The 17,661-nt window shown below is 39.5% G+C and overlaps 1 long non-coding RNA gene and 1 other non-coding gene across 4 annotated transcripts; both read left to right on the top strand.

Annotated features, from left to right (window-relative positions):
• The first annotated feature begins 2,780 nt into the window (after positions 1-2,780).
• Positions 2,781-11,771, top strand: LOC116793453. Of its 3 annotated transcripts, none has more exons than XR_004359492.1 (3): positions 2,781-2,991; positions 6,587-6,734; positions 11,432-11,771. It is a non-coding gene; the product is annotated as an uncharacterized LOC116793453 (long non-coding RNA). The 3 variants fall into 3 exon arrangements; XR_004359490.1 differs by lacking the exon at positions 11,432-11,771 and adding an exon at positions 11,258-11,416; XR_004359491.1 differs by lacking the exon at positions 11,432-11,771 and adding an exon at positions 8,217-8,357.
• On the top strand, positions 5,900-5,970 carry TRNAG-GCC. The gene has a single exon. It is a non-coding gene; the product is annotated as a tRNA-Gly (tRNA).
• Positions 11,772-17,661: the final 5,890 nt, after the last annotated feature.

Raw genomic sequence — 17,661 nt, 5'->3', positions numbered from 1 at the left:
CAATGCCTCCGAGTGCACACAGTAGGAGCTACAGAAAAGCTGAGAATTAGTCCCATAAGGTGCTGAGTTCCTTCAAATCTTTTGAGTTTCTGAGAGTTGGGTGTTACGGAGACCCTACTGTGACTGAGCCTGCAGAAGTCACACTGTGACCCCACTGCGTTTGAGAACTTACTGGAGTGCACCAGGAGAGAGACTGAAGGTATGCTACATTGGATAGGCATTATGGTCTTTCTGTTTAAATAATCACTGTTCTCTTCCCTCTTTACTCTCTTACTCTTTCTCCACGTGACAGCCATGACTCTGAGTACATTTGCGAAGAACAAAATGACCCTTCCAGAGCCTCTGTCTCCACCACCTGGCCATAACAAAAGCAAGAATAGTGCAGCCTCATACAGATCTTGTCTCAGAGGCAAGCTTTAGCTTGAAATAAAATGCTGTGTATAACTTTTGCTCATCTGATAGTGTATCATCAGCAAGTGGGTAGCATAGCAGGTGCTTGAACCTGTTCTATTTCTTCTTACTTCCTGTTTCTTGCTCATGACTTGCAGTCTGAATGGTGGGGAAAAAGGTGAATTCAGGATTGAATCTCCTTTTCCCCTACATCTTAGAAGTGAAATCCTGAAAAGAAACCTCTTCCAATTACACAGATAATATAATTTTCTGACTCAGGATAATTATTCCAGCCAGACCAAACTGTTCAGATGATTTCATAATGAGAACTGGAATCTCTCTGGCTTTATGGTTCCTTAGAGAAAAGCAATTTGAAGGACAATTTATAAATGCCTCCAAATGAGGGCAAGTGCTGACATCCAGAGGCAGGATAATGTAACACTTTACAGTGGCTCATGAAAACATGAACACTGAATGCACATCAAAAGGAGCTTCAGAAATAGCTTCTAAAGAATCTGTTTACATATTTACAGCTTTAATGTAGGTAAATATAAAACAGCTTTGAACAGGAAGTTAGACTACAGACCACACGAGGTCCCTTCCAGCCTGAATTGTTCTGTGATTCTGGGACTGAATTCACACAAAAATATGACATGTTAAGAAGAGCATGGGACTAGGGACTACTTGGAGAAAGTTTCATTTAATTGATTAGCTCAACATCACTCTGGGTCAGAGATAAAGGAAGACACAGCTACTTACATCATCATATCATTTTGTCTCATTCTGTAACACGAGGGAAGACTAATCTACAAAATTACCCATTAGCCCAAAATTCAATCAGTCTAGAAGGTTGTAAAATATGAGAAAATATTGGACCAAATATTAGTCCATTAATATATTTAATTAAAAGGAATACATCTGTCCACAAAAAAAGGCTAAAAATATAGTATCTAATGATCATTTGTTGCTTTTATAAATTAAAGCTACTGTGGGCTTACTGTTCTGTAGAAATATTTCTAAAATATTGAGCAGTCCTTGCCTTATAGAAAAAGCAAGGGAAGACTGATCTAAGAAACAGATTTTCCTTCCTGTTATCATAAAGGTCCTGAATGATGATTGTCATGGACATCCCCCAGAAGTAAATCTGCCATCATACAGTTAATAACTCTGTCATTATGTTACAGTACAAAGCCATAGTGTTGTCTACTCTCCTATATGGTTCCGAATCATGGGTCATCTACCGCCACCACCTGCGTCTCCTAGAACGCTTCCATCAGCGCTGCCTCCGTACAATCCTTAACATCCGCTGGTCTGATTATGTGACCAATACATCTGTACTAGAGCAAGCAGCTGTCACAAGTATTGAGGCCATGTTACTGAGAACGCAGCTGCGATGGGCAGGGCACGTCTCAAGGATGAAGGACCACCGCCTTCCTAAGATCCTGCTCTATGGTGAACTTGCCACTGGCTGCCGCATGAGAGGAGCCCCGAAGAAAAGATTCAAGGACTCCCTGAAACAACATCTCGGCCTTGGCCATATTGATCACCATAACTGGTCTACTCTGGCCTCCAATCGGGAGGCCTGGAGACACACCATCTATAACGCAGCTGTCTCCTTCGAGAACATACGCAGGATCACTCTTGAGGAAAAAAGGCAACGCAGAAAGAACCGTGTCTTGCAAAATACACCATCTAAGGAGTCTTTCTGCTGTGCCTTTTGCAATCGGATATGTCTGTCACGTATTGGCCTCATAAGCCACCAGCGTGCCTGTAGTAAAAGTGGATAGTGCCTTCCCAAATCTTCGTTCGCAAAGCCAAGCCATGAAATGCTACAGTGCTGGCATTTTCTAACTTTCAAGTACCTTATTTTATAATATCAGTAATATTTTGTTCTGACAGAAATGTTATCATGCTAGGATGAGTGTAAATATTGGAGCTATTAAATTCACTTCAAAGACTTTAAGGGATTTCCTCTTCCATGCTTTTTTTCACCAGAATGTTCATCTTAAGAGCACTTGACTTGTATGTTTCTGATCTCAGTGCATTGTCTGCATAAATCCAGCCCCTACAGACACAAGTTATGCTCAGTCTTTACCTGCCCTGCCAAGGAAAGGCATTTCTTCAATAACCTCTGCTGACACTGGCCTGTGTGGATGGTGTCAGCTCTCATGGCTAACAGCCTATCAAGACCTGTGGGTGTGATGGCAGAGGCTCTCCAGGGATCTCAAATGTCTCTAGGTGGGATAAAGCAGATTGATGTCTACAATGGCATACTGCTGGAGGAAATAAACTGTTTCTAGAGCCATGTCTTCTGCTCACGATACTTCTTGTGTCTGATAGGGAGCTAACCATGACATCATAGCTGTGGTGTGTTTGGAGAAGAGGCAGCCTCTCTGCATGGCTGAGCACATTATTGTACAGTCCCAGCCACTACAGTCATGTCTGGTGTGACTTCAAAGACTCTCCTCTGAAACTGGGACAGAGCTCTCTGTTGCTGCTCCAGCCCTTTCCATCTGCCTTTTTGTTCTCCATCACAGCTGTGGCCTGTCCTCATATGTGAAATAACAAATTCAATTTTGTCTTACTTGCTGTGAAGCCTTGGTAAGCTATCACTGCTGACCCTTATTCAGTGTTCCCAAGTCTACCTGTGTCTTCTCCTGGTTCCCTTGTCACCTTATCATTCTCTTCAGAAATAATTACAGAAGGGAAAAAAAATCAGTTATTCTGGATAAGATTTAGTTTCTGGTTTGATGCATTCCCCATGTAATGCATTTCTAATCCAACCTAATCTCTCCTTCTCGCTCTGAACATCTTCCAAATTGTTAATGTGAACATTTTATTTCAGGCTTGTCACCAAATTCTGGAAAAGGATGGAACCCCTGTTACCATGGTGTGTGCCTAACACAGAATCATAGTGTCATTTAAGTCAGAGAAGACCTTTAGGATCATCCTGTTCAACCATTAGTTTAACACTGCCAGGTCCACCACTAAATTGTGTCCCTAAGTGCCACACATACGTGTCTTTTAAATACCTTCAGAGATGGTGATTCCATCATTCCCTGGGCAGCAACAAAGGGTGCCTCTCAACACCGTGAGGCAATCAGCTCATAGAAGTGGGATAGGCAACAACTCGGTGTTTTGCTGCACCTCAGTCTGAACGACGGTTCTGGCTACAGCCGAATTAAATTTTTACTACCACAAGATGGCAGACGGGAACAAGACAAGACTGCAGGGAGGGATTTACAGATTAATAGGTTTTCCTCACCTTTGAGCTAAATAATAGTTATGAGCAGTGATTCATTTACCTTATGGGCCACAATGGGATCTCCATAGCAAACAAGGAAATTTCTGCATTGAAGAGAAGCAGGTGACACTAGGGAGACAGTTGACACTAAAAGAACAGCATAATAACACCTCAGAGACTAATGATGTCAAAGGTCAAAGTAGCAGTCTGTCTTTTATAGTATACTTTAAAAGAAGTATATCTCGTAGGTATGAATTTTAGACTCTCAAGTAAGAGGATGATTATAGTAAATGATCCTTTTTTTTTTCTTTCTGGTTTTGTAATTTTCAATTCTTTTTATTATTATCTCAACTAAATGTACCCATCAGGATGCAATCCCTGTCCTGATGCAGTATGTGGATTATCACAGGCCATTCCTTTCCCCCTACTTTAATGCAAATAACTCTCTCTCCTTAGGTGTCCAAAAGCCTGAGAAATCTTCTCCTGCTCCTGGACACTGCCCTGTTTGAGGCAGATAATCTTCCCACCAAAGCTGGAGCTTTGGTGCTCTAAGCAGGTCTGGGCACCCTGGGAACACATCCCAGGTGTGGCTGCCGAGGCCCCCACTGGGAGCTTCGAGGTGCAAGGACCAGTGCTCTGCTAAGTGGTTGTGACTCTCGCTAACAGTCTTGGAAGCAAGTAACAAGTCAGTTTTCCAGCCAATGGACTTGGCCTCATGACTTACAAGTGCTTCTCTGAGTGTTTATTTGAGAGGTGATAGTGGCTCTGTGCAGGTTTGTCACTGTGTGACATAAAGGCCTGTACAAATGACACAGATACATTTTACCTTAGCAAGGAGCTGAACAGCACCAGCCTGGCAGCTTTCCAGGGCACAGGCCCACAGAATTACAAGTGAAAATCAAATAGAGCAGCTTTTAAGCCACTGCCCACCATTTGAAGTGGCCATGACTTTGTGTTCCCCCCTGCCCTAGTCATCAGCAGTGCGCAGAAGTGGAGGATGTGGGTGCAAGGGGCCATGTCAGATTGCAGACTCTCAGCTCCCTGCAGACCATCCCTTCTTTCCTGGAAGGACAGTTAGCAGAAACAAGGAGCCACAACCTGAGGAGCAAGTGCAGGATGTCACTATAATCCAGCAGGGAGGTAACACCATAACAAGCTACTGCTGAAGCCAAAGAAAAATTTTGCTTGAACTTTGTGCTGACCTTTAATCATTGACACAGTGAAATACCCACCCAGAGGCTGCAATTGCCCCTTACTCACATAAGCCCCTTCCTCATAGAGCATACATGGTAAAATGGAGCCGAAGGAATGTATAGCCCATTGCTCTGTCTTTACATTGTTTCCTAAATGGGAAATACCGATCTTTCACCATTTCAAATGTCCCAACCATATTTGGGACAACAGCGATGGGCTGAGGCCAGGCCGTGGCCTCACAGGTGGGCCCTGTGGGGTGGCAGGACAGGGCTGTGGTACCCCGGGCTCTGTAGCTCAGTCCCAGTTGAATAGCAAGTGCCACGGGCCAGGTTGGGCCATTGTCTGGCATCCCAGTGGGATGAGAGCTGCCTCAGCTGCTCGACTCCAAGCTGGCCCTGAGTCCTGAAGCCAGTCCTCCTGCCCTTGCCACAGTAACAAAACCTGATGGTCCTGTTGCTAATTTAGTCCTATTATTTCCTGACTGGGATGGGTGCCTGGCTTTCAGGTAGCATTTTAAGCTTTTGATTTTACCTAGTAAGCCCTAAATAGTTAAGTGATGACTGTTTGAAAGATGACCAGTGTTGCCACGTGTTGTCTGGCTGGGTAAATGGATCCCACCTTCACATGTGAAGCCTGACACTTGTTTTGCAGGCTGTGAACAAAACTCAACACTTTTAAGATTCCAGATAGCTAACAAATGGACTCTTAAATAACTACCAACGTAAAAGACCCCATTTTCCAAACAGACAGAGTGGAAGATAGGGCAGACTTTTATGTCCCAGCAGAGTGATCAAAGGTCCAAGATGTCTAATTTGGCTGATCTGCTTTCTGAAAATAATTAAATATTCATTAGACCTCTGGTCTCTGTAGCACTTCCCTATTCCTGTTCTGCCTCTTCACTGCACTGGTTCTCTTGGCTTGGCCTCTCAGCTGAAATCTGAACATGTATAAGGAGTCCACGCAGAGATGATCTTCAGGAAGCTGGATACTTTCCAAAGGAACATTTAATTTTTATGGAAATAATGAAAGACTGACCACCTTTCTGTAAATGAGTTAAATATATCTTATCTGGCATTGGTCGTTCAGTGATAGAATTCTCACCTGCCAAGCTGGAGGCCTGGGTTCGATTCCCAGCCAATGCAACAACTGCATCTTTTTCCCGAGGAGGTGGTGGATTCACCATCCCTAAAGGTTTTTAAGATGAGACTGGATGTGGCACTTAGTGTCATGGTCTAATAACCACAGCAGTGTTGGATGAAGGGTTGGACTTGATGATCTTGAAGGTCTTTTCCAACCCAGTTGATTCTATGATTCAATTTTATGATTCTACGATTCTATGATTCTCAATATCTGTAAATTAAGGAGGTTTTGACAAAATGCCCTTCAGATCAACAGTTGGAGAGTGCTGGTAGGATCACCTATTCTGTGTGTTAGGTTGCCTTGCAACCCTCTTAATATTCAGATTGAAACAGCTCTAATTTCTTGGTTCTCAAAACAAACTTTACTGTCTTATCTTCCCATTCTGTAGTGAAAGAGCAAGAGTAAGGAGGGATAGATGCTTTTGTGGAAAAGGAGAATGAAATTGCTACTGGATAGCTAGGAAATAAAACAGTTTGTTAAAGATAGATATTACCTTGCTAAATAACAGGGAGTGTTGCTTGCCTGCATCTATAGATGTACATGATGAGTTCACTTTTCTGACTGTTCTCTTTCATGTTTCCTATTTCCCTGAATATTTAATGTGGGATTTCTCCACAGAAGAAATGACTCAGTCCATGCAAACCACCAACTCTCCCACTTATCCTCCTGTGAAAGAAAATTTATTTTAGTTGAACTGGGTGATTACAGTCAAGGAGGAGAAACATTTGCCTTTTTGAGCAGAGAAGTCAAAGAACCCTCAGTGATGGTGAGTTCTTAAATGAGATTAATGGCATCTCCTGGATGATCCCCTTGCATACCCAAAGAAAGAACAAACTCTAGGCCACACTGAATGTGCTCTGACTTCAAGCCCACATATCACCTCACAAAGTATGACTCAAAACACACTCTCTGGTAGTTTAGAGGCAATATGAATTGATATGGACATTGCAGGAAACTGAAACAGATTAGACATCAGCCTGCAGTGGCTTGGCCAAAACCCATGGCCAAAACCCATGACTATATGGCCTTTCTTCTTTGAGGTCTGAATGTAAGTACTTCAAGCATGGTGGACTTAATAGTCATCTATACATATATTTTCATGCAAATATAGGTACATACATATGTATCTCACATGTATCACACACATCTCTCTCTACATATGCACACGTATGTTGAGAACCACATGAAATAACATCTGTTCCAGTATACATGTGTTCTGCATACAATATATATATTGTACCTATATGTTATAGATACATCTTTATATGAGAATCGCATTAACATATGTACCTTTAGGTACAAATATATGTATATATACACACACTTTATACATAGTGCATACTCTTATGTATACATACATATATGTGTAGTAAGTATGGATTAGATACTTTGAAGTATACAGGTGCATAGAGTATTTATGTGATTCCTGAAACTTAAGCCTTTTATGATCATATGTTACTCAGTAGCCATAATTCAGCTCTTTGTTGCCTAGAGACTGATGTCAAGAATGCAAGCACACTTCTCAGTCTGTTTCTTTTGAGCTGTCTATGAGAGAGACACACACTGAGGCAGAGATCCTGATTTCTGATTTCTGAGTCCCCACATAACTTTCATACCATTTTCTGAATATTAAAGTGTGAGTAGTAGTAATCATCCCATGCACTGTGCTGTAAACAGGATTTTTGATGTAATTGGTATAGACTCCTGCTGATAGTAGTTACACTTTGCTGAAATTTAAACAAACATGATGTGCAATGAGCAATTTATTCTGTGAAAAGTTGTGCGGTTTTATCAATTGTGAAAAGGCCAGGTAATGCCATTTCAGGTCATCATGTCCACCTTATTTAGTGCTAAAACCTATCTTCCCGATGACTTTTTAAATACCAGAACTATAGCTAGAATGATCCAACAGAAGAGATGATTGAAAATCAATTTCATGGCTTTTCAACAGCAATCTGTTCTGGCTCTTTGGATTTCCTGCCAAGAAAAGAAAATGGAATGTATTCCTCCTAGGCATGCAGGAAAAAGAATATTCTATGTCGTTTTCCAAGAGAAAAATTATTATTGGACTTCTATGTATTTTACTTCTCTCATTGTAGTAGGTTTTCAATCATATTTAATGAGTTATTCCAGTCCCAAAACTTGTATGAAAAATGATGGCAGGGAAATGAGAGAGATAAAATTAGTGTCTCTGATGAGAAAAAGGTTTAAGTCTGAACTCAACTGATATTTCTTTTGTGGTTTGTAGGTTACTTATTCAGCATGTTCACGTGGCAAGTCAGTCACCATGGACATCTCTGGAATCATCTGGGATTTAGGAGGAAGAGGGGAATTGTGAGAGTATAGATGTGAGGAAAACACATAAATTTCAGTTTTTAGATAAAAAACCCCTGGATCTCCAGGAAGACAGGCTTTAGTAACTACAAATATTCAAGGAACACTTTTTCCATCTGTGACTGATTCAAAGATTTGTTTCATCACTTACCAGACCCTTCACTGCCCTTTGCAGTGTAAGCTGGACAAAGATCCAGCTTTAGCCTCAGGGAGCACTCGGGGATGCTGTTTAGCCAAACATGAGACAGGCTGTCATAGTACTTACTATACTTGGCCAGTGTAGATGACAGCAACTTTTGTGCTATTTTCACATTCTTTTGCAGGTTCAGTTTGCTACTCTGAAGTCATACAGCAATACTTTTAGAAACACACCTGACTTTTGGTGCCTTTTCACAGTAGTTAGTGTGTACTACCTTAACTGATGTTCCTTAATCAATTATACTTAGATACTGAAGTTAATAATTTACAATGGGAGTATCCTTGCAGGTTTTTTTTTCTCACACTCTCTATCATAATCCAGTTTTAGCTAATAAAAAAGGCCAGGTCAGATATAGGTAAAATTTTGGGGGGTTAAAAAGTTTCTGGCTGACAAGCACTAGATTGTGTAGTAAGGATTGTTAGCAGAAACTCTGTATAACATTAGTAAAGGGCTATGATGTCAGAAACTGTTCACAGTCAGTGGAGGTCTTGCTAGTTGTCTGCAAAGAGGTTGTTGCAGTGGTGCTACAACTGTCCCAGTTCTTGTTTAGAGTAAGATAAAGACCTCTAAGTATTTATCAGGACAATCACTTCCATTAAAAGCTACAGTATGTACTTAGGAACATAAGAAAGACAATTCTTCATAATTAATCTGATTTATGTGACACCAGCTTATTCCCATTTGAGTGTTTAGCATCACAGTCTTCTTCTATACTGGTAGATGCTGCAGGCCAAATTTTATCCTTTGGTTGTGAGGGCAGGCAGCATTGTGTATTCCATATTTTTTCATCTAAATGTTCTCCCCTGATAACAGGATCACCTGGTCTATATAACTTACTGGGGAGGGTTTATGCTTCAAGCTATTCTCTGAAACATTTTCAAACATTCTTTTTTTGGTAATGTTGCTAGGTGGGATGCAACAAAAGCATGGGAAGTGGGAAGCCAAAAGCATGGTGGGAACATGTTAATGGTTAACTAATACAAACAGTCGCATTTGAATGTTTCAGTGAGGCTTTGACATTACTAAGTTTAGTAGTAAACAGGCAGAAGCTATTTTTCAGCTAGTTGCCCAACTTAAATATCAACTACTTTCAGCCTAAAACATAGAGCAATAAAGTCTGTAGTCCATTACCCACCATCTTTCTAGAGCACACTTAAACATCTTTGTTGCATGACAGGTCACATGATGAGCACGTGTGTAGCTGCCAGATCACAGGATAAAGAGGACATTTCTGACATATCAAGTGCTTGAACTTCTGTTTATGTGCTTGTAGGCTGGTCCTGAGAAAGCCTTAGGCCAACTACGTGCAACGGAATTGCAAAATATAATTATATCTTAATAATGGTATAAGGTTGAAATGCAGTCGATCATCTCATAGCCTGGCATTAGTTGGATATATTAAATTGTGTGACAAGTACCACAGCGTCCTTAAATGTGGGCCTTAAGTGCTTCCATAAATGTCTGTAGAGTTTACTGAAGAGAAGGATTTCTGCCACCATTTTGTTTTTGCAGTTTGGACTTCATACATAAGGGAGAGTGCCTATGGCTGCAAGATCCTGACATAAAAAACAGGGGCTAATCTAACAAAAAGCTTTTATGTATTTCAGCAATTACAAATAAGCAGGTAATGAAACAAGCTAGGCAGACTTTTATATTTTATTTCTTTAGGAGAAAAATCTACTTAATAAGTCATGAACACCATTTGCTAAGTTTCATGCAAATAAGGAAAGATAAGTTTATTTAAAGACTGTAAAATGTTTGATGTGACCCTGGAGTCAAGGTAAAATCCCATCTACAAGGAATGAGGCAGCTTTGCTCTGAGGAGAAACAACTGTTATAAAAAAGGTAGTTCAAGGAGTCTGCTCAATTCACAGTATTAATTGAAGAAGTTAGGAGCACAGGGAGATAAAAATAAAACATTTTCTCAGCTGCTGTCACAGATGTGAACCTTCATGCAGCAAGAACACTTTAATCGGTAACAAACAAATACAAAGGTGACAGCAAGTGCTTGGAGCCTTGTTTAATTGAGCAAAAGGAGGAAGGTACCTCTGGTACATTTGCAGGGTACTGCAAGGTCAAATCTAGTTTCTCTAAGTGTAGCATATTTGCTGCTAGCAGGTATTTTTAAAGCATGAGGGATTCAGGAGGATAAAGTTCAAAATATTAATGTCATTCTTAATACTTGTTTCAGTTTAGCCCATTATGAAACTCATTAATAAGATGTACAGTATTTTTTTAGTAACCAATCTTGCAGGAACTGAGAGATGAAACCACATCCTGTATAAAAGTACTTAACATCTTACCACTCAAAGGCTATATCTAATTACATACTTCAGAACATTTCTACTGTAAATGTGTAATTAATTTGCATACTCAAAATATTTCAGGTCCTAAAAATATCTTAAAAATTAATTACTGATAGACCGTTTCAAAAATATGGGATTCAGGAAGCAGACAATACTGGATCAGAAAGGTATTGTCATGAGATATTTCAGTGAGATTTATGTTGAATAATGAAACAGCTGGGGAAAAAAACCAGATGCCTGTTACGGTGAGATGGTGCATTCCCATATGATTATTGCACTTTATATTTCTGTAGGGAAGAGGCAAACAACAGATATCATGAGGAAAGAGTTTATCAGGACTTTTCTACCAAAAACTGACTGATAAGAATATACAAATATTTCTAGCTCTAAATATTTCTAGCTCTAAGTACTTTCTTTGAATGGTAGTTGGAATCTGTGTTTTTTTTGCAGGACATCTTTCCGTACCTAAGAGTCCCACCAATGGCAGCTTCGTATTAAACCAGAGACAGATTATTCTCTCTGATGAATAATATTATTGCCTCCTCCCCTTGAATTACCTCTCATTTTGTAGTTGTCTCCAGCTGAGACACCGAGGTAGTATGTTATTTCTCTTGTTTCCAAAAGAGCATTCTGCAGGCTTTACTTAGCTGATGTCTGTATGGATGAACACATGAGAAGGAAAGACCAGGAAGCTAAGCTCAGAGGACTTCTGGACCTAACACCAATGGAACAGAGGGTTTCTTGTACCATTCTGTGTTTCTACACATTAACTCCAGACAGTGCTTCTGGTTGCACCTACAAAATATTTCAGCTCTGTGCTGGGTAGAGTGAAATGAAGGTGTGCTGAAATACGAAAGGAGTGAAAGTCACTAAAAAGATTCGTGGGACAAAACTCATGTACTGCTGACTCCATTTTAGCTGTAATCTTTTCACTCTTTCTCAGGAATGGTGCAATTATGGTTTGCAAAATTTTAGGCTAAGTATTTAAGGTATTTTAGTATTTTTCTTCAAATGATTCCCATTATTAGCTAATGACATTATTGCCTGTATTGCTTCGATGTTGAGAGGTTTATATAAATAGACTTTATGAATAAAGTAATTTCTGCTGAGGTCAGGGGCAAGAAATATATTTACCTTAGAATTTAAGAATAAAGTTTTGTCTGCTTGACCTGAACTTCTGAAGAAAGCAAGTAGAATTTAACATGTACTTAGGAGATAACAAACCTTAATGTTCTGCAGAGAGTGCCATGCTGTTATGCCTCAGTGCAGCCTCATCACCACTGTCTGGGACTCCAATCTTAGCTTGGAGCTCAGTGGTTAATTTTTATCCAGATCTGCTGGGTAATGTTACTGAGGTCTGTTCAGTAGAAAGCAGAATGCCAGCTCATCTTCTTCTGGGATAGCCAGATGCTGAACATCCCCTCTGAATTGAAAACTGCAGCAAGAAGCATCTGCTCCCTGAAGGAGCAGATACAGAGTATCCTGTCAGAATTGAGAATCTAAAATTGAGGAGAATCTTAAAGTTTAGCAAAATGCATTGTATACTCCTTTTTCAGATATGGGTGGTAACCCATTACGTGGACAAACTTGTTGCAGAGTAACCTTAAAAACCCTAAGTTGGTAATTAAAAACAAAAGAAGCATAGGCATGTAATATCATTGATCAGATCGTAATGATTACTATGTGTTACTTGACTGACTTCAGAAAGAGACTACTGAAGACAGTCTGTTTCTAAGGAGCTAGAAGACTGTTTCTAAGGAGCATGCAAAAAATCTCAGTGGAAGTAGATAAACTACCTTTGTAATAGCCCTCAGTGTTGTTAACCTTCAAGGGGGCACATGGCATCTCCTCATCTCTTCAAATCAAATCAACTAGTGCCATTTAATTCATCTACAAAATGGATCAGAGTAGCAAAAACCAGAAAAATCAAGTTATTGCACTGAGAAGTTGCTTGTTTTCTTCTCAGTGAGCAAAATCTAGTTTCATGTCTTTCCCTTAAACATGTGTGAAGAATTATTGCAAATGACTAGATTTTTTTTCTGCTGAAATGGCTATAGTACTACTGCCAAAGACATAATCAGACACTTGCAGCAGAAAATACTCTAATGGTCAAAAAGTCACATACTCTACATGTGACTTGTCGCAGCTCTGAAAATCCTAGCATTTAACTCCCTTAAAAAGGAAAGGGTAAATCAAAAGAAAATCATGCAACAAAAAACTGTTTTTTAGTTATAATGGTGAAGGTGTTAAAATCACATATGCTCAGCTTGTTTCCGATGTCTTGTCAGATGATGTCCTTTTCAGTGTTTCCAGGGCTGGAGTATTTCTCCTATGCTTGTATTTCATGGTTGTCAGCTTGAGGAATATTATTCATGTAAGTGCTACATCTGCTTCCTGTAAAAATTTGAGATATTCCCTGTTGGTAAAGAATTTTGTCTAATTGGCTACTTAACTGAAAGCTGAAATTGAAAGCCTCATTTCTTATTCTGATTTGCTGAAACCAATATGGGGAGAATAGTTCTTGTCCTTCCTTTAGGATCAAAGGCCCAGCCAGGCAACTGTAAACTACACTGGAAGTTTGGAATGACAAAAAAAACCTTTGTCAGAGGGAAACTATTTTCATGGCCATCTTGAATAGTGAAATGCACTTGATGACTTCTAATGCATCAAACACATATAACCAGCTGGGCAAAAGAGGGGGTTACCCCAATGTATTCAGCACTGGTGTGGCTTCACGTTGAGCACTGTGCACAGTTCTGGACCTTTTCATTTAAGAAGGATGTGAAGGTCCTTGATGTGTCCAGAGGCAGACAACACAGACGGTGAAAGGGCTTGAAGGCATGTCCTGTGTGGAGTGGCTGAGGACTTTGAGCTTTTCTGGTTTGGAATAAGAAAGCTGAGGAATGACCTCATTGCTCTCTACAGCTTCCTGAGGAAGAAAACTGCAGAGGGAGGTGACAAGACATGTGAGAATGGTTCAAATCTGCATCAGGGGATGTTCAGACCAGATGTTAGGAAGCATTTCTTTATCGAGATGGTGGTTGAATGCTGGAGCAGGCTTCCTAGAGAGGTGGTTGATGCCCCAAGACTGTCAGAGTTTATGGGACATGTGGACATGCTTCAAACTTTGGTCATCTCTGAAGTGGTCAGACAGGTGAACTAGATTGTTGTACATGCCTTCCAGCTCCACTCCCCTCCTCTCCCCTCTCCTCTTCAGGTTCAGCCAGACATTTCTGCTGAAGGCAGATTTCTGCAGCTTTAAAAGCAGGAAGCAGATGTCTATCTTGTACACTATAATCTGGGATGGTGATTAAAGCTTAGATTTAGGAAATGGGAAGATGATTTTCTACTGATTTCCTAATCCAAATCTTATTATGAATTGAGCCCCCTTTTCCCTTCTTCTCCAGAGGGAACCAGGACAGAAGTAGAAAAAACAGATCCATCAGGCCCAGAAGAATTATGTGGAAAGGATGACAAAATTGAAGACTAGTTTTAGGCCTTTATGTGCATTATGCAGATTTAGACCTATATATCTCATTAGGAATGGAAATAGTATTGAGAACTCCCCCATCACAAATGCGTTCTCCAGCGAGGGAGTAACAGCCAGTCTTTTGCATTTCTGTTGATCCAGTGACTCATTCACATTTCTGCACAGTGGCATATATTTGGAAAATGTGGCATCTAGGATTTTAAGAAGATAACTTCATTTGAATTAGAATTTTGGTCACCCGAGGCCAACTTTCAGTGTGCAAGTCCCCTGCTTCACCAGGTATCTGTACCGCTGCATGGACTACACAGACCTCAGAGCATAAATTAAAAATCCCACGCTTGTCAATATCTCCATAAAGGGACTTGGAACTTTCCACTCCTAAATCCTGTTCCAGATGACCTAAAAGAAAAAAAAAAAAGAAAGAGCAATGTGCTTATGTTTAGTCTAACTTATAAAAACAATTATAAAGGCTGTCTATACATATTGGTGTAAAGTACCGTCGCTGAAATAAAAATGAGACAAGTGAAAACTGAGGTTTTTCTGATTATGAGTCCTTTCTTATGAGAAACTCTTAAAAGGAAATACATTTAAATCACAGTGGAGAGTCATTGAAGACCACTAGATTTTAGAAATTCCCACTCGTATTTTGTTAATACTATTTTATTATCTTTCCTCTAGAGGGAAAATAAATGCTGTGATGAAAGCTAGGAGCATTGTCCTATGCTGCTTTCCTATAACAGGGTGATTTGATATGGGTCTTTGATTTTCTTCAGTTTCTGAATCTGATTCCTGAATAGTTATGTGAAACAGGAATGTTTATTTTTAGTGTGTCTGAGCTGTTCTGGTATCTTTTTGTTCAGAGTCTTGTAGGGTGTTTTTAATGCATTCTCAGAAGTCTTCAGTTACTGTAAAATGGAGAGATGGATTTCTTTCCAATTGACTCCATGGTGAAATGGACTCCATTGCAGACGGACAACAAATTTAACTAGTGGTGAGTGGTTAAGAGGGCGAGTTGTAGGCAGGGTATAAACTGAATAATTTTCTCTTATTTTCTAGTAAAGAACTCTGAGGTGTAGTTGAAGTGTAGATAACAGTTTCTCTACTGTCAGCCCATTATTTGCACCCAAAATGTTTATCCCCTATTCTAGAGGGCAATGTGAGCTGTGAGTCATAGTCTGTTATAGACATGCTCAAAATTTGAAGAGGTATTGGGAATAAGATTATCCTCAGATATCCTACTGACTATTTTTCTGGCTACTTGTGCTCACTGCTGAAAATTGTACACTGTATTTGTTTTCCAAACATGATGGGAGATCATACCCAACTTGAGATCTTACCTAATTCAAGATGCTGACCCAGGCATGTGCTGGGGCCTTTCACAGACCTTTCCTAATTTTTTTAATTTATGTTCTCATCAGCTTAGAAGTAAATTAGATGATCACTACATGATAGAAGAAATAATAATAAGAAACAAAACAATGAACGAAAACATTTTTGTTCACAGTACAGACAGAGTCCAGGTCCCCACAAAAAACCTTCACTTGATATAACTGTGCTAGGTTAGAGACTAAAAGAGTTTATACAGTTCATCGTCAGGGGAAGTGTAAAAGAAGAAAAGCTGTCATGCAGAAAAAGAAAAGGCTCAGAGAGAGTACTTCAGTTTCTTGCTTTGTAATTGGTAGAGTACAGAAATAACCAAGCAAATGAGTTCTTACTTTAAAGAGCAGATGGATGATGGTCAGATTGTGAAGACGGTAAACTAGAAAAGCAAAGAAAGCCTGATTAAGCAGTACACTTACACTTCTAAGCACACATGTAGATGTGGAGTTGGACACTTAAAATCGCCATGATAAAATGTACAGTGCTAACAGCCATTTTCTACGGCACTGTCCAGCAAGAAAAGATTGTCTTATAATTCACTAGAGTGATGTTTGTGCATTATGTGTATCTGTGCTGGCTTTACTGAACTGCTCAGATTAATCCAGGACAAGGCTATATGCAAGCTATCAGATTAGAATTCTCCATGCAGGAACCGTACCAGAATTTGGAATGTAACAGTTTGTAACAGTGGTAAACCCATTCGATAGTGACATATTGCAGGTAATGTTATCAATAGTACTGTCCTTTCACTAACTCAGATAGAGCTTAACAAACCTGAAAGTAGAGCAGAATTGGAGTACTACTCTTGTTCATTAGAAGTAAGATTGCAAGCATCCTAAGATACATCTATAAAAATTCTGAGTGAAAATAAATTGACTTTGTTATAGCAACCAATACCATTTATCTTTTCTTGCAGAACTTCATTTGTTAATTCAATAATGAATGACAAATTCATTATTGTATAAACAGTATTTATACTGTTTAGCATACTTCAGGGCCTGTTCATGTGTCTTGTTTATGTGTACACATCTAATTGGAGATTTTAACAAAATTTCTTCTGACGCAAGAGACAGTAGCAAAATGGAAAAGAAGCACTCATTAACTAATTAGCAAGAGTTAACTAACAGGCTTCAGAGATAAAAATCAAGTGTAGAGGAACTGGTACAAGCTCAAATCCAGTCAGGCAGTGAGGAAGGACACTGACACTTAGGTAGTGTGTATACTAACGAAACCAGAGGAGACAGTCTATTCTCTGCTTCTCATGACAATTACGACTACAGAGTTTATATCTATACAGACAAATCCTTTCTTCCACTAGAACAGGATGGTTGGTCCTTGATGCCTCCTGTGGATTTTTTCTGACTTTTATAGACTCCTAAGCTACCCCAGAGGTTGCCTATGAGAGTGCTAAGAGGACAGACAAAAACATGGTAGGGGTAGTGATGTTAGCGTGGATGAGCTCTGTGCTTATGTAAGAACTTGGGCCTGGATTCTTTTGGTAGACAAGTAAAAATATGTATTTAATGTCCAGAAAGTCCAAATATCCATGCAGATCTTATGCAAAGAAAAGAGATGACTTCTAAGAAAAGCCTAGACAACCAAGCAAGCAGGCAGAGGTATCCAGCAACAGCAATAGCAGGGGTTTTCTTCTCTACATATCTGAAAAAGAGACCTCAGCTATAGAGGAAATTAGGTAAAAAGTATAAAATAGTTTATAAAATAATGAATTAAAATAAACAACAATGACATAAAAAAATAAAGAAACCCCAAATATGTGAGTATGTATTTGCAGTGTAAAGTTCATCTAAATTTCCAGCTTGGATACTATCCTAGTTCCTGTAGTTCTAGGGATTTAATAACTGTCATAGAAAGTGTGAGCTCCAAGGCACGCTATTAAGAAAATGAAAAATTTTTAAATGGACATTATTCCTTTTTCTTTTTTTTTTTTTTTTTTTTAGAGCTACAGATGCACAGAACTATGTAA

The sequence above is a fragment of the Chiroxiphia lanceolata genome, chromosome 1 (assembly GCF_009829145.1).
Source record: "Chiroxiphia lanceolata isolate bChiLan1 chromosome 1, bChiLan1.pri, whole genome shotgun sequence".
Taxonomy (NCBI): Eukaryota; Metazoa; Chordata; class Aves; order Passeriformes; family Pipridae; genus Chiroxiphia; species Chiroxiphia lanceolata.
Note: the sequence above shows the minus strand (reverse complement) of the source record. Positions and strands in the feature narration are given on the sequence as shown.